General features: G+C 47.0%; 1 long non-coding RNA gene across 1 annotated transcript in view; it reads left to right on the top strand.

Annotated features, from left to right (window-relative positions):
- The window catches only part of LOC138582761 (uncharacterized), a 280339-nt gene extending 265392 nt beyond the window's left edge, over positions 1 to 14947 (top strand). The window contains exons 2-3 of the long non-coding RNA XR_011305073.1: positions 14431 to 14502; positions 14849 to 14947. This is a non-coding gene — a long non-coding RNA (uncharacterized lncRNA). The remainder of the gene's footprint in view (positions 1 to 14430; positions 14503 to 14848) is intronic.
- The last annotated feature ends 461 nt before the right edge of the window (positions 14948 to 15408 follow it).

Genomic DNA, 15408 nt, shown 5'->3' with positions numbered 1-15408 from the left:
AGGTTGACGGCTACCTGCTTCCCCGGCTGACACCGGTAGACACCATTTGGAGTTGTTTCTCTAGGAGTCTTGGGGCCCTTAGCTGCAGGGGCTGCCGGGCAGGGGGCTACCCTGGGAGTTGGGCTAAATAGGGCTGAAGACCCAATCATGGTGCTCAGGGGACAGGAATACGGAAGCAACAATATAAACCACGAAATGGGGACATGGTTACAGTGCGCTCAGTAGCGCCATGAGATGGGCAGCAGAAAATACATTCCAGGCCAAAAGGGGACCCGGTGGAGTCCCCCGATTTACATCTTCCCCGAGCCCAGGGCTAAAGTGGGGTCGGGGCAGGATGACTAATATTCAAACAACAAAGTGGGGCGGTAATACGGTGGCAACAATAGAGACCAGGAAATGGAGACAGGGTTACGGTACGCGCGAAAACTCCATTTGATGGGCACCAGAAAATACATTTCAGGCCAAAAGGGGACCCTTATTACCTCTTCCCATAGCCCAGAGCTCAAGCAGGCTCGGGGCAGAAAAGGATAGGATGACTAATATTCAAAAAGTGGGCTGAATACCCAATCACAGCGCAGCACAGTGCTTAGGAGGCGGGAATACGGAGGCAACAATACGGCCAATGAAATGGGGGTGGGGTTACGGTGCACTCAGGAGCGCCATGAGATGGCACCAGAAAATAAATTTCAGGCCAAAAGGGGACCTGTGGGAGCTCCCGACTTACCTCTTCCCGAGCCCTGACCTGAAGCAGCCTCGGGCCAGGAAGGGCAGCATGACAAATATTCAAACAACAAAGTGGGCGCTCAGGGGGCGGGAACACGGAGGCAACAATACGGACCAGGAAATTGGGACGGGGTTATGGTGTGTGCAGTAATGTCATGAGATGCGCACCAGAAAATACATTTCAGGCCAAAAGGGAACTTGGGGGAGCAGCCGACTTACCCCTTCCCCAAGCCCAGAGCTAAAGCAGGGTTGGGGCAGAATGACCAATATTCAAACAACAAAGTGGGCTGAAGGCCCAATCACGGCGCTCAAAGGGCGGGAATATGGGAGCCACAATAATGGACCAGGAAATGGGGACAGGGTTACAGTGCACGCAGTAGCACCATGAGATGGGCATCAGAAAATACATTTCAGGCCAAAAGGGGACCCGGGGGAGCCCCTGACTTACCTCTTCTCGTGCCCAGAGCTAAAGCAGGCCCAATCACGGCTCTCAGGGGGCGGGAATACAGAGGCAACAATACGGACCAGGAAATGGGGACAGGATACATTTCAGGCCAAAAGGGGACCCAGGGGAGCCCGCGGCTTACCTCTTCCCCAAGCCCAGAGCTAAAGCCTACCTATTTACCTAAAAACCTGTCGTTCCAGTATGGTTACCTCACCTTAACACTGTGCATCTCTTACCATACTTGAGTGTAACTGGTTCTAACAGCACTGCGATGCCTGAGGGTTTTGTGCGCTTTACAAATGTAAAAATAAATAAATAAATGAGGATCAAGTCAGGCAGAGCAGGATGACCAATATTCAAACAACAAAGTGAGCTGAAGGCCCAATCACGGCGCTCAGGGGGCGGGAACACGGAGGCAACAATACGGACCAGGAAATGGGGATGGGAATACAGTGCGCAAAGTAGCGCCATGAGATGGGCACCAGGAAATATATTTTGGGCCAAAAGCGGACCCAGCGAGCCCCCAACTTACTTCTTTCCCCTGCCCAGAGCTCGAGGAAGATTGACATTCAAAATAATTGACATTCAAAATAATGTCAACCGTTTAAAACCAGTGCAAGAATATCTATGTTGGGGGTCATACGAATAGATAAAGTTGCTGCCGCCGTAGACAGTGTTTTATGCCCGATTGCTGTAAGGTTGCATGCTCTCCTTAAATATGCCATGGTCACTTTTAAAGGGAAGTGATGCTGCACTTAGACAGGCAGAGAATCAGCAGCCCACAATACACGGTGACTTAGAAACGTCGGAGCACCCTTGCAACAATATCGGCAAGCCATGTCCAGAATACGAAACATCCATGTTTACAGTAAACATTCGCCAACAGGTCGGCAGGGTGTAAAGCTGGGAGGGCTCCTGGCGCCACAGATTCCTCGCCTCCCCTGGTACAGGACTAGGTGAGTGTAGAGTGCAAAGAGACCACTTGGATTCTCAATTGGCCCAATTCCTTCATGCGGGGAATGATTGCTGTGCAGTGTGCTATATGGGTAGCACTGGGATTGGGATGGGCCTATTGGACTTTCATACCCCACTCCTGCTCTGGTGCCCATCTCTGTGCGACCCCTTTACTCAGTGTGCTATATGGGTAGCACTGGGATGGGCCTACTGGACTTTCATACCCCACTCCTGCTCCGGTGCCCACCTCTCTGCGACCCTTTTACTCAGTGTGCTATATGGGTAGCACTGGGATGGGCCTACTGGACTTTCATACCCCACTCCTGCTCTGGTGCCCATCTCTGTGCGACCCTTACTCAGTGTGCTATAAGGGTAGCACTGGGATGGGCCTACTGGACTTTCATACCCCACTCCTGCTCCGGTGCCCATCTCTGTGCGATCCTTACTCAGTGTGCTATAAGGGTAGCACTGGGATGGGCCTACTGGACTTTCATACCCCACTCCTGCTCCGGTGCCCACCTCTGTGCGACCACTTTACTCAGTGTGCTATATCGGTAGCACTGGGATGGGCCTACTGGACTTTCATACCGCACTCCTGCTCTGGTGCCCACCTCTGTGCGACCCCTTTACTCAGTGTTCTATATGGGTAGCACTGGGATGGGCCTACTGGACTTTCATACCCCACTCCTGCTCTGGTGCCCACCTCTGTGCGACCCCTTTACTCAGTGTGCTATATGGGTAGCACTGGGATGGGCCTACTGGACTTTAATACCGCACTCCTGCTCTGGTGCCCACCTCTGTGCGACCCCTTTACTCAGTGTGCTATATGGGTAGCACTGGGATGGGCCTACTGGACTTTCATACCCCACTCCTGCTCTGGTGCCCATCTCTGTGCAACCCTTACTCAGTGTGCTATAAGGGTAGCACTGGGATGGGCCTACTGGACTTTCATACCCCACTCCTGCTCTGGTGCCCACCTCTGTGCGACCCCTTTACTCAGTGTGCTATATGGGTAGCACTGGGATGGGCCTACTGGACTTTCATACCGCACTCCTGCTCTGGTGCCCACCTCTGTGCGACCCCTTTACTCAGTGTGCTAAGAGGAAATAACCACATTTTTTGGGTCGAATTTGTTAGGGATTTTTGTACGTTTTAAAAGAAATAGGTGGGGGGTGAGGTAAGGGTATAAGTCAAGGAAGGGGGGCGAGGGGGTGGTGTGGGGGATTCCCTCTCCCCTTGCATTATTAAAAAAAAATAAGAGGCAAAAAAAAAATGTTCTTTTTTCAACCGGTTATCTAATGGACAACCGTGCCGATCTCTATGCTACTCCTTAAGCGCAGCTTGTACTTTGAATCTAGTTGCATTGCGACTAACATATATTCTGAACCTAGTGGCAATCTGCATATAACAAATGTTTTGAATCTAGTTGTAATTTGAGTGTATCATTGAGTATCACAATTGTCCCAGAATTGAATGACACACGAGTGTAGTGTACAACTCCACTCCTTCCACACCACACCTCTCTAAAGTCACCCCCTGCCTTATCCCTGTTCCACTGAATCCTTGCCACCTCTGTCACTCTTGTTGGCCTGACTAGTCACAGAGGGCCCTACCCCCCAAGCGTGACTCTAACTTCAGAACACGGACAGCAACCCTCTACCATGCCAAGCAGCTCCTCCTCTCCTCCAACCCACTCTCCCCCTAATAACCAGCATCTAATGGTCCCCCTCCAACAGCCCTCTTTCCCATCAGGTCCCCTCAGCCCGCACTCCACTCTCAGTCATGTCACCCAACCTTCCCAACACAACCTCTCTCTCCCTCACACACCCTCCTCCACTCCCCCACTCTCATCTTCCCCTCCCTAAATGCAGGTCTGGCTGCCTTGGCAAACGACCCCCCCATGCAGCCCTTTCAACACTCACACCCTCATACCCTTCAAAACACAGAATCCACAACCACCCTAGGCTCGCTTCACACCTCTCCTCACCTCTTCTCCCACCCATATCCCAATCTGCACCTCTTTCCTATACCATCACGATACCCCCCTCTCCCAACTCAATTCCCCCTCTTTTCACCTCCCCTGCCAATTTTCCCTGCACTACACCCTCTTTACCCACCCGACCCCCCTCTGTACACCAACTCCCAGCTCCTTCTGCCACCCTCCACCACACTTCATCTCCCACCGCCCTAACAACCGGCCCTCCACTTCACCTTCCTCTCCATGTCCCTTTACACTCCGCAACCAATGCTAGAGTGCTTCCCCCAGATAGACCCTCCCACCCACCCCTCCACCCCTAAACTCCCCCTAAGAATCCTTCCTTTTCAAACACTCTTCCCACTCAGTCAAAGACCAACACCAGCATCCCGTCTTACTCCCTTACAGATAAACTTCACCCCCCTTTCATCCACCACTCTCCCACGCTCGATACCTTCCGCCTGTACGCCACCTCTATCTCCCTAGAATTGCTCTCTGATCCTCCCCCAGGAATTCCACCTAGGAGTTTGCCTTCCTGGCACGCACTCTCCACCTCCTCTGATCCTCCTCATCCTCACTACTCTCTGAGGCCCAACACCCCACCAACCTTACCCACACTCTGGCATCCTTATCAACGCCAGATCAGTCATCAAAAACAGGTACAACATTTTCAACCTCATTTCCTCGGAAAGCCCAGACATCCTCTTCATTACAGAAACCTGGCTCTCCAACGACTTCCAACCCATCACATACGAAGAATTCCCCCCTGGCTACTCCCTGATCGTGCACAACAGAACCGACAGAGCAGAGGGGTTAGTCATCATCCACAAACTACACTGCACAGTCCTACACTCCGAGTGCACAGTCCTACACTCCGAGAAACAAAATACTTACGTTTCTAAGGATTGGACTCAACCCCACGGAGCTGACACCTGGAAGTACTCAGAAATACAAAAAACTAAAGAGGTGGGCAGCCGCAGCGGTCCAAGGGCATGACTGGAGCCCACAAGCACAAAAGAGAAACAGAATACGTTGATACCGTTAACCGCCTGTGCATACAGCCTAATAGGCATGCTTGAAATGTCAATTCAACAATGAGCAATAGCAAACAGTGGCCAAGGCATGTCAATTTTTCTCTTTTAATTGCAATGCAATGGTAGTGTGCCAACAATTGTTTGGACCCTCACACTCGGTCCCCGTTAATTGGTCCTTGCCAGGCTCATGCTCTGCCTACAGAGTTAATATCTCACTCTTATTTAAACCAATTCACTGAATGGTGTCCTTCTATTGGGATGCAGAGTTCTGCTCTCATATTCATAAGATATATATTGTTTTGTTTGTATTAAATGTTTTCGTTTATTACAAACTTTTTCACTCATGTTTTTATACTGAAAGGAGAATACAAAATGATCAATTCATTCAGTTGAGGTTTGCTAGTAATTTCATTTCTGTACTTCATAATATTGGGTTCAACTTCAAAATAGTTGAATCCATAATCAAGTTCCAGAGTTGAATGACTTTAAAAAATAACAGTTTGTCATTTCCCCTCAATATTGAGGCCTAACGTTGGGTTGGTTCAAGTTGGCATCTTGGGTGGGGCAAAATCTCACTGAACAGATTTCTTTTGTCATCCAAGGCAGAGCATTGCATGATTATGTGGTACAAAGTCTCCACCTGGTTTTAGACTTGGCCAAATCTACAAAAAGCAAGTGATTCAGGCAGTTGTTTTGTCTTTGTCAAAATGTCTCTGGTCAGAAGTATGTTTGCAGTCTCAGAAAAGTGGCTCTTATTGCTCGTCCGATATTACCCCTACACCTCCACTTGTGTGCGGTCACGCTCATGGGAGCCCAGTGCTCGTATTTACATTTGGAATTGCGGATCACTGCAGGGGTGGCCACTGTGATCCCATGATGCCCCTACAAACCTCATGACCCAGCCACTCATCGACAACATGGAAGCACTCAACTTGACCCAACTAATCTCAAGCCCCACTCACGTAGCAGGACACACCCTGGACATAATATTTAGCTCCACCATCCTAATCGCCACACTCCCACCCCGACCACTAATATGGACTGACCACTCAGCCATCTTTTTCTCACGACCACCACCCTCTGCCTCACCAGCACCAAAACATCCTCCGGTGTACCCCTGTGGAACAAGGTAATTGTAACTCCCAACCTGCCTGACTCCCTGCTTTCCTCCCTTCCAAACATCCCTCTTCATGGAGGATTATGTTATATTGTGTGTATGTTCATTGTGACATGTGTGTGTTCTCGTGATGTTTATGTTCGGAGTGGTGTGTTCCGTTCTGGCAGTTGGAGCTTACTGCTGGGCTGGAGTAATGCTGCACTCTGTAGGCCCTCAATAAAGACTACTGCTTACCCGATCGGCTCAAGGTCTTTTCAGATTACCCTCTATTGAACACTTACAACTTTGGCTCTCCAATGCCCTCCTCCCTCTCACACCCAACCAGATCCACTTCACACAGACAAGGCCCTACTCCCAAGTGCTTCACACCCTCCATCAAATCCCTCAAAACTCTTGACCACTGCAAGGAGCACAAATGGCGGGCCAACCCTTCCCCCAGAATAGAGCCACTCATGCCAGACAGATCAAGGCTGGCAGAAGTTAGGAAAGCCAAAAGATCTTTCTTTGGAAACCGAATCGCCAATGCCCGTAATCCTAGCAGGAAACTCCACATGATCATCCCAGAATTCAAGGCCTCTCTCTCCTCCATGCCCAAACTCTCTGCGATGCCCTGTCAGACAACATCACTATCAAAAGAAACCTCTCCATCAGCACTAAGCCAGCAGCAATCCCCGCTTTGCATCTCCTTCCTACCACAACTCACCTCTCCTCCCCATCATGCCCTCTCCTCCTTCTCTGCCCTCTCTCACCCAGAATTCCTCCAGCTACTAGCAGTAGCTGCCCTTCTGAATCCCCAGAAGACCCATCCCCCTTCCCTCCCAAAGAACAAACTCTCCTCAACCTATGCAGGCAGCGCCACAAGATAAATAATTAACCATTCACTGCCCTCAGGCATTTTCCAGTCAGCATTCAAGACCTTGCACGTCAAACCCCTACTCAAAAAACCTCCCTTGACTCCTCCTTCCTTCCAACTATTGCCCAATCGTGAACAACCACTTAATCGTCAAGCTCATTGACCGCACAGCATACTCACAGCTCTGTCTTCACCAAATCCAACTCCCTGCTCAACCCTGCCCAGTTGGGTTTCAGACCCCTCATCTCCATCTGGGATGACCTGAAAAGAACCGCAGACGCAGAAGGCTGTGCTGCACTTATCCTCCTTGACCTATCAGCGGCCTTTGACACTATTGATCACAGCATCCTCATGGGCATACTCCATTCTCTAGACATTAGGGACTCTGCATTAAGATGGATCACATCTTTCCTCACTAACTGCTCCCAACTCTCAGTCCTCCCCCTCCTACTCCTTTCCCCCTTGCCCAGTCTCCAACAGAGTCCCACAGTGGGCCTCTCTATCCCCCCTACTCTTTAACCACTACCTTAGCCCCCTCCCCCACCCTTTACACATACAGATCATTTTCAAGATCCTCCAAGAGCCCAGCTTCTACTAATCTTGACCTAGCCTCCTGCCTCACAGAAATTGACCACTGGATGATGGCTAACCATGTTGTCCTTAATCCACGTAAAACTGAAATCCTGATCTGCGGTAAGACAGCATTCTTCTCACAACCAACCCCCTGGCCGTCCTCCCTGGGCCCTCCACCCGCTGGCTCAGTAAAGAAACTGGATTACACCATGGATTCTGTTCTAACAATCTCTCACCACATCAACACAGTATCTAGATTATGCCATCTACACCACCGCATCCTCAGATGAATCTTCCCATATCTCTACTTGTGAGGAATTCGACCATCCGCACAGTGAGTGTGCGCTCACCTTGGTTTTTAATTTTTTTTTATATGATATTAAATGATGGTAGATCAACCTCTGGAAAATGAGTGGGGCTAATCCGCACACATTTTCCTATGCTCACTGCACGGCATACACAAAGACCCCTGTACTCTGGGTGGACACAGCCTAGAGACGCAGTCCTCCGTTTCATATTTAGTTTGGACCTGACAGGTGGAGTACACAGTGCATCTCAGATGGGGGTGGGCCAAAACCTTCCTCCTGCCATGGCCAACCTAATTAACTATCAAAGGCTCCATGGATCTGCCCTGTCCACTTGTTTACCCTCTGCAGATGGTGGTAGCAATTAACATAAGTAACATACTAATAGAGTATTCTTCAAACATGCCCACATGGGGCTTGACTGCAGAGGCTAAAGAAAAGGAGACAGGAAACCCCAACAACTCTTGCAAATGCACTGTGCCAACCTGAAGCCAGCTCCCGTCTCTCAGTAGCAAGGTCAGGGTCCTGTCATGTCTGGGACTATATATTTACAGTAGTCACCCCCCGCCGCGGAGACTGTATTCAGAAGGTACGAGTGTGTGGATTGATGGAGACAGGAGGTCTGTTCTCGCGGCAGCTTCAAGGGAGACCTGCAGCTTTAATCAGGAACCACAGAGATCTCAATTAACCAGAGAGACCCTTTGATCCGAAACAGACAGGAAGATTGGTGGGACTTAGTATTACATGTTTTCACCTCTTTACCTTTTCTGTTGAAAAGCACTCTGGTTATGACCTCACGCATACAGGAGATAGTTGGTGGGGGCCAAGGATTGGTTAATTAAGGTAGGCTTAGCCTACACCTATCATTGAGGCCGACTAGGCTTTAAAAGAGGGTTGAGACCCTCTTTTGGCAGATCATCTGAAGACTTTGCAGGGAGTACCAAGAAGAACTCATTTGGACCTTGGCAGAAGGTACAGTGAAGGAAGGCTAGGATTTCCAAAGAGGGAAATAAGATCCCTCCCCTAAACATCTCCCAGGGAACAGAGGGAGATACTGAATCCAGAGGACTCTCCACAAGCTCCAATGCCCGGAACCCAGCCAGCACGCAGCATGCCCTGCAAGCAGACTTCCTAGGTGAGAAGTGCCAGAGAGTCTCTGAACCAAACCAAGGACAAGACTGTTGCCTGCAACACTCTTCTCAGCTTTGGGATGTCCGCCTTAAAGGTCGACATGAGCCCAGTGAAGAAGCTAGGAGTGCATTGACAAGTATTGACCAGTGTCTGCTTTAAAGGACATTTTTGAGCCAGTTGAGCCCCTCGAGCTGCAAACGACTGTGCCACTGACTGTTGTCATGCTGCAGACGCTAATGTCGTTGAGATGCCTTGACCAATGCTTCAGACCCGCCAACCAGCAGTGAGACAACGATTCCTGACCCGGAGCTGCTGTGTAGGCCAGCCTGCTGCCGTCCGTCCAGCCTCGCACGCCAAACTGCCTGCTGCCTGATACCCACAGCTGTCTCCCGTCTTGAACTCTGTCGCAGGAGCTGCAAAGTGCCCTGAAACTGACTCTACACTGTCCAGCACCAAGAACGTCTACAGGCACAAGTTACATTGTGGTTCTGTCCCCCTGGTCCTTCTCTGAAAGGCCCCTAGTGCCATTTTATGACCCATTGCTCCCTTTGTGCTAAAATCAAGTATCCTTGTACTATTGTGATTCATTACTTTCCTGACTACCCTCCTGTCAGTATCCAGAATGCATCCCTTTTCCTTCTTGAAACTGTCTGTCCTCTGCATTCCTTTACAGGGAGGGTTGTATTTTGTAGTGTGCGAGAACTGTCTGCTAAATGATAATAAAGACGATATTTTTGTGCAACCTTGACTGCACAGTCCCTTTTATCATTGGGTAATAATTGTATTTTCGCTGTGTTGCAAATAACCAACGATCCACGACCTTGCGGAGATAAGCCTGCGTTCTGTCCACATTACCAAAATTGGACAAAGAGGTTTATAATTTGCTTATATTTCCAATCTGTTTGGATCCCTTCTGGCATACTAGAGGTGGGGGGCTGATTGATGATTTCAAAACCGATATTCATCCCTGGACCACTGGTTCCCCCGAAAGTTGAATCGTCACACTCCTCTCCGCACAGAGTCGCGGCTGTTTTGGGTATTATCCTCTCCCGCTTAGACTGTGCCACATCCCTCTACATGGGTGACCTTGCTTATCAGCTCAGAAAGCTCCAACCAATCCAAAACCCTGCAGCTAGACTCCTCCTTGTCCTCGCCCCCAGAGAACACATTACTCCTGCCCTCGGGGCGTTCTATTGGCTTCCTATCGGCCAATGGACAACTTTCAAGGCCATGTGCATCACCCACTGTGCCTTGCACAAGACAGGCCAGAAATTGCTCCAACACAAACTCACGCGCTATGACCTCAACAGAAACCTTAGCTCAGGCTCTGCACTCCTCCTTGTGATCCCTCCCTTCAATTCTACTAGAATAGGGGAGTCCTCTTTCTCTGGCCATGCTCCCACACTCTGGAACTTCCTCTCTCTCTCTCTCTCTCTGCATAGAGGACCAACATTCCTTATGGAATGCCCTTAAGACCTGGCTTTTCCCTTGTGAAACCTGATGAGCCCACCCCTCACTTCATACATTACCTCACGGCAGATAGGCCGTGGCACTGTTTGTCTCCCCAGATTCTCTCAAGAGCAAGGTAAAGTATAATCCCTGGCAGACCTGATTACATAATTTCTGGCCTTAGATGAAAGCAAAAACAATTGGTGCTCAAGTGTACGTATTGCACGCCACCTTGATGGTCTCCAGCCGCATGCACGCCCACACGCATTTGCCTCCATGCACCAATCTAAAACACAACACTTAACATCTCTGCCAACAGAATGCAGCTGAGTCCCATGACAGCAATTTTGTCTAGCTGGACACATAACGAGTGTCCTGCACTTGCTCACTCTCCCGAATACCTCACAGCACCCATCCACATGCCTGATGGGTAGCTAACTGGGGCTTGGCCATCCCACCCAACTTCATTTTTGGTCAAACGCACACACACATTTTAACCTCTCTGACAACCTTCCCATACCTTGGATTTCGGTCCCCCAAGGGCATTCACCCACAGCGCTTTGAGGCCATACCAATGGGATAAATGCACCTTACAAATGACAAAAGAGGGGCCTCCTGGACTTTCAAACCCCACTCCTGCTCCAGTGCTGCTGTCAGTGCTACCCCATTATTCAGTGATTTATTTGGGTAGGTTCCTCAAAAACCTTGGCTTGGAAGGTTTGGTCTAACTTGGCGACATCTTATAGTGGTGAACAAGGAAAGTAGTTGGTACAATCATTGCATTGATTCCATGGAGTCGCGTCTCACCAGGTCTGGGGTTTAGCCAAGTACAAGACCCCTTGCAAAACAGTGTAAGGTATAGTTAACCTGGAAAGAGACTGCGCCTAATTTTTGCAAATTAGTTTTATTTCTCAGAAAATTGCCTTTATAGTTGATGACACGTGTTTCGGTCCTCCAGGGACCTTTTTCAAATCAGGGCTATTGATTAGTCTTAACATCATATAATCATAAAAAAGACAAAAAATGAAAACATAAGCAAATAGTCACATTGGTAGACATGTGTATATATCCAAAAATAAAGTGATGATATAGATAATAAGATTAAGTATGCATTGAAAGAAAAAATACATAAACACAAAAATGCATGGATGTTAGAAATAAAAAGCCAGACAATAATTGGATGGGGAATAGGGGTCTTACCAAAAATCCACAAGCAATATGATTTGATACCAGAGGGCCGCCCTATTGTCAGCGGGATTGGTTGGGCAACAGAGAATATCTCACAGTATCTGGACAACATTCTGAGACCCAGGGCCACCCAACTAAAGGCATATCTCAAGGACACTACAGATGTCATCACTAAACTACAATCTTGGAACTGGGAACAAGATTGCCTTTTAGCAACCATGGATGTGAAAGCACTATATACTTCAATTCAACACTCATGGGCTCTGAAAACTATTGACTATACCTTCAGGTAGGAGTCAGCCTCGATGTACCACCAAATTGTAATGATCAAGGAAATGTTAGAGCTATCCCTACAATGTAACATCTTTAACTTTAACAATGTCTTTTATAGACAAACTAGAGGCGTTGCTATGGGCACTAAATATGCCCCAGCCCTAGCAAACCTCTTTATGGGACTTTTTGAGGATTCAGTCATATACATGGATAAAGTGTATCAGAAGGATCTTGTATATTGGTCAAGGTATATTGACGATGTGTTGATACTATGGAAAGGCACAGAATTAGAATTCACGGCCTTCCTAAACAGAATCAATGTTAACGAAATGGGTATTCAATTCACTGGTATCTGCGATGCAAATAGCATTGATTTTTTGGACCTCACCATATATATTGAAAAGAACCAGATAAGAACACGCACATTTCGTAAACCTACGGAGGTCAACGCTACCTTACATGCTACTAGTTGCCATCATCGAACAACGATTCTTAACATACCAGCAGGAGAATTTACAAGAGCAAGAAGAAACTGTCAGACCAAAGAAAGAATGCAGGCTTCTACAATCGAGATTTCTGGCAAGAGGATATTCAAAGAAATGTGTTACCAAGGCATTGGATAAAAGTCTGCAACTAACACAGGAACAGACTCTGGCTATTAAGAACAAAACTTTGGAGCCACCTACTATAGGATTCATCACTAAATTTGGAAACGATCATAAACATGTGAGAAAGATTTTGGCCAAACACTGGCATCTTTTGAAATTGGATGACCACATTTCCAAGTTTATTGACGACAAACCAAGAATAATCTTTAAGAGAACACAGACACTAAAAAACAAACTAAGTCCTTCAGACTTACCAGACCTAACAGAGGGAACATCCAATTGGTTACAACCAACTAATGGCTTCAGGAAATGTGGAACATGCACCATTTGCAAACATGCACATGAAAAAACGGATTGTTTCAAGAGCAGCAACAATAAGACTATAAAAATCGAGCAACCCATAAATTGTAGGACGAAATATGTGGTCTACGCGATTATATGTGTATGCAAATTAGTCTACATTGGGAGCACCAACAGGACTAGGGTGCGTGAACATCTTGCTAAAATTGGAAGCCAGGACCCTAGACTTCCTCTTGCTTGTCATTGGCAAGAGAAACATCAATTGGATAATAAAGCTGATATTAAGTTCATTGGCCTTCGAAAAGTAACCCTCGGAAGACGTGGAGGTGGCAGAGAAAAGAGACTCAGACAAACTGAGGCGAAAATAATTTGTAAACTCAACTCCACAGTACTTGGACTTAATACTGATAATGAAATGGTGTCCTTTTTATAACAATAATTAAGTTGTAACTATAGTGTTTAGAAACATGTTTACCATCTCATTCACACTATCATACACTAAAGCCTTTCCGACTATGACATTATTCTATATGTTAACACAGAAGCATTTCTCTTTAATTCCGCTTTGCTGACATTTCTAATACATTAACATTAAAAGTCCTTGATGTGCAGACCTTTTTTCAAACTTACTACTTTACTTTATGTGACTCACCATATATCTTTATGGTATGTTCACTCCATTACAATATGGCCGCCAGTGAACACGCGACTAAACATGGAGAAAGGACAGACTGCGGTATCTGCTACCTTAGCAACAGATATAATGACAGAGAGGACGCAGAATGGCACCCTCGAGACTTGTAGCAACTTTGCGATCGTACGTGCTTATTCTGAACAGTAGGTAAGAGAGCGTCTGACTTTTCACGTATCTGAAGATTCATGCGATTTTCGCGCACGCGAACGTGCGTTTGTTACTTGCATAGACTTACTTAAACGCTTTAACATGCAATATCGCGCACGCGATTGTGCGCCTCCAGTATAGAATACGTGTCAACCCACCACTACGATTTCACGCGTTTAAGCATTCACGCGTTTAGCTAAGATGCGACTATCTTTTGTCACCCACTAGTTTGTGCACGTGTATGTGCGCTTATTACTTACTGGTTGCTTTAACGTATCAGGATCCTGTTATTGTAATGATTACATATTTTTTGCACGCGTATGTGCATGTCTTTCACGGATCAGACCAGCAACTACATTTATGTGTGTATTTTTTCACGCGAAAGTGCATTGCGAGTCTTCGTACGTGTAAACGCTTTTCCACGTGTAATTTCATAAGCGAAAGTGCACTTTGAGTTATAAGGAGTGCGAATACTTTTTTATGTGTAGTTTTCATTTAACAGACTTTGATAATTAGGAATATGTGCAACTTTGGCACACTTCATATGCAGGTTACGTGTATTTTGCAGTTGGAAACCAAATATTAAGTGCATTTTTCACTATCTAGTTTTCATATTAGGGTAAAGTAAGAGTTTGTTCATGATATGATTTTTTACTTACAGGGATTTACCCTTTTGACATATGGAAGCTCATTTTTCACATTATGTGACAGGAGCATCTTACATGACCACAAGGTAACACGCTTCTCCATATATTCTGTGACATGAAAGAATATGAATGACCATAACAATGTTTTTATTGTAAATGCAACATGTATCATAACTAACAAAGACTTTGCATCTATTTTTCTCCGAATCTCACCCCTGTTTTCTCCAACCCCTATTCCCCATCCAATTATTGTCTGGCTTTTTATTTCTAACATCCATGCATTTTTGTGTTTATGTATTTTTTCTTTCAATGCATACTTAATCTTATTATTTATATCATCACTTTATTTTTGGATATATACACATGTCTACCAATGTGACTACTTGCTTATGTTTTCATTTTTTGTCTTTTTTATGATTATATGATGTTAAGACTAATCAATAGCCCTGATTTGAAAAAGGTCCTTGGAGGACCGAAACACGTGTCATCAACTATAAGGGCAATTTTCTGAGAAATAAAACTAATTTGCAAAAATTAGGCGCAGTCTCTTTCCAGGTTACTTATACCTTACACTTTATTTGGGTAGTGCTGGAATGAGCCTCTTGGACCTTCATCCCCCACTCCTGCTTTGTCAATGATCTCTATGATGCCCCTTCACTCAGTGTGCTAACTGAGGTGCATTAGGATAGTCCTCCTTGACTTCCATACCCCACTCCTGCTCCGGTGCTGATGTCTGTGCTAGCCCTGTACTCAGTGCTTTATATGCTTAGCGCTGGGATGGGCGTGCTGGACCTTCACCCCGTCCATTCCTTCTCCGACACTGATCTCTGTGATACTCATGCACTCAGTGCTTTACCCGGGTAGATCTGGGATGGTCCTCCTGCTCCTTTGTACCGCACTCCTGCTCTGGTGCGGATCCATGGGCCTTGTGGACATGTATGCCCCATCCTGCTCTGGCACTAATGTCAGAACCGGAATGGGCCTTGTGCACC

Source organism: Ambystoma mexicanum, chromosome 3q (genome assembly GCF_040938575.1).
Source record: "Ambystoma mexicanum isolate Mex_15411 chromosome 3q, UKY_AmexF1_1, whole genome shotgun sequence".
Classification (NCBI taxonomy): Eukaryota; Metazoa; Chordata; class Amphibia; order Caudata; family Ambystomatidae; genus Ambystoma; species Ambystoma mexicanum.
The sequence above is the reverse complement of the archived record's forward strand: the minus strand, read 5'-3'. Positions and strand labels throughout refer to the sequence as shown.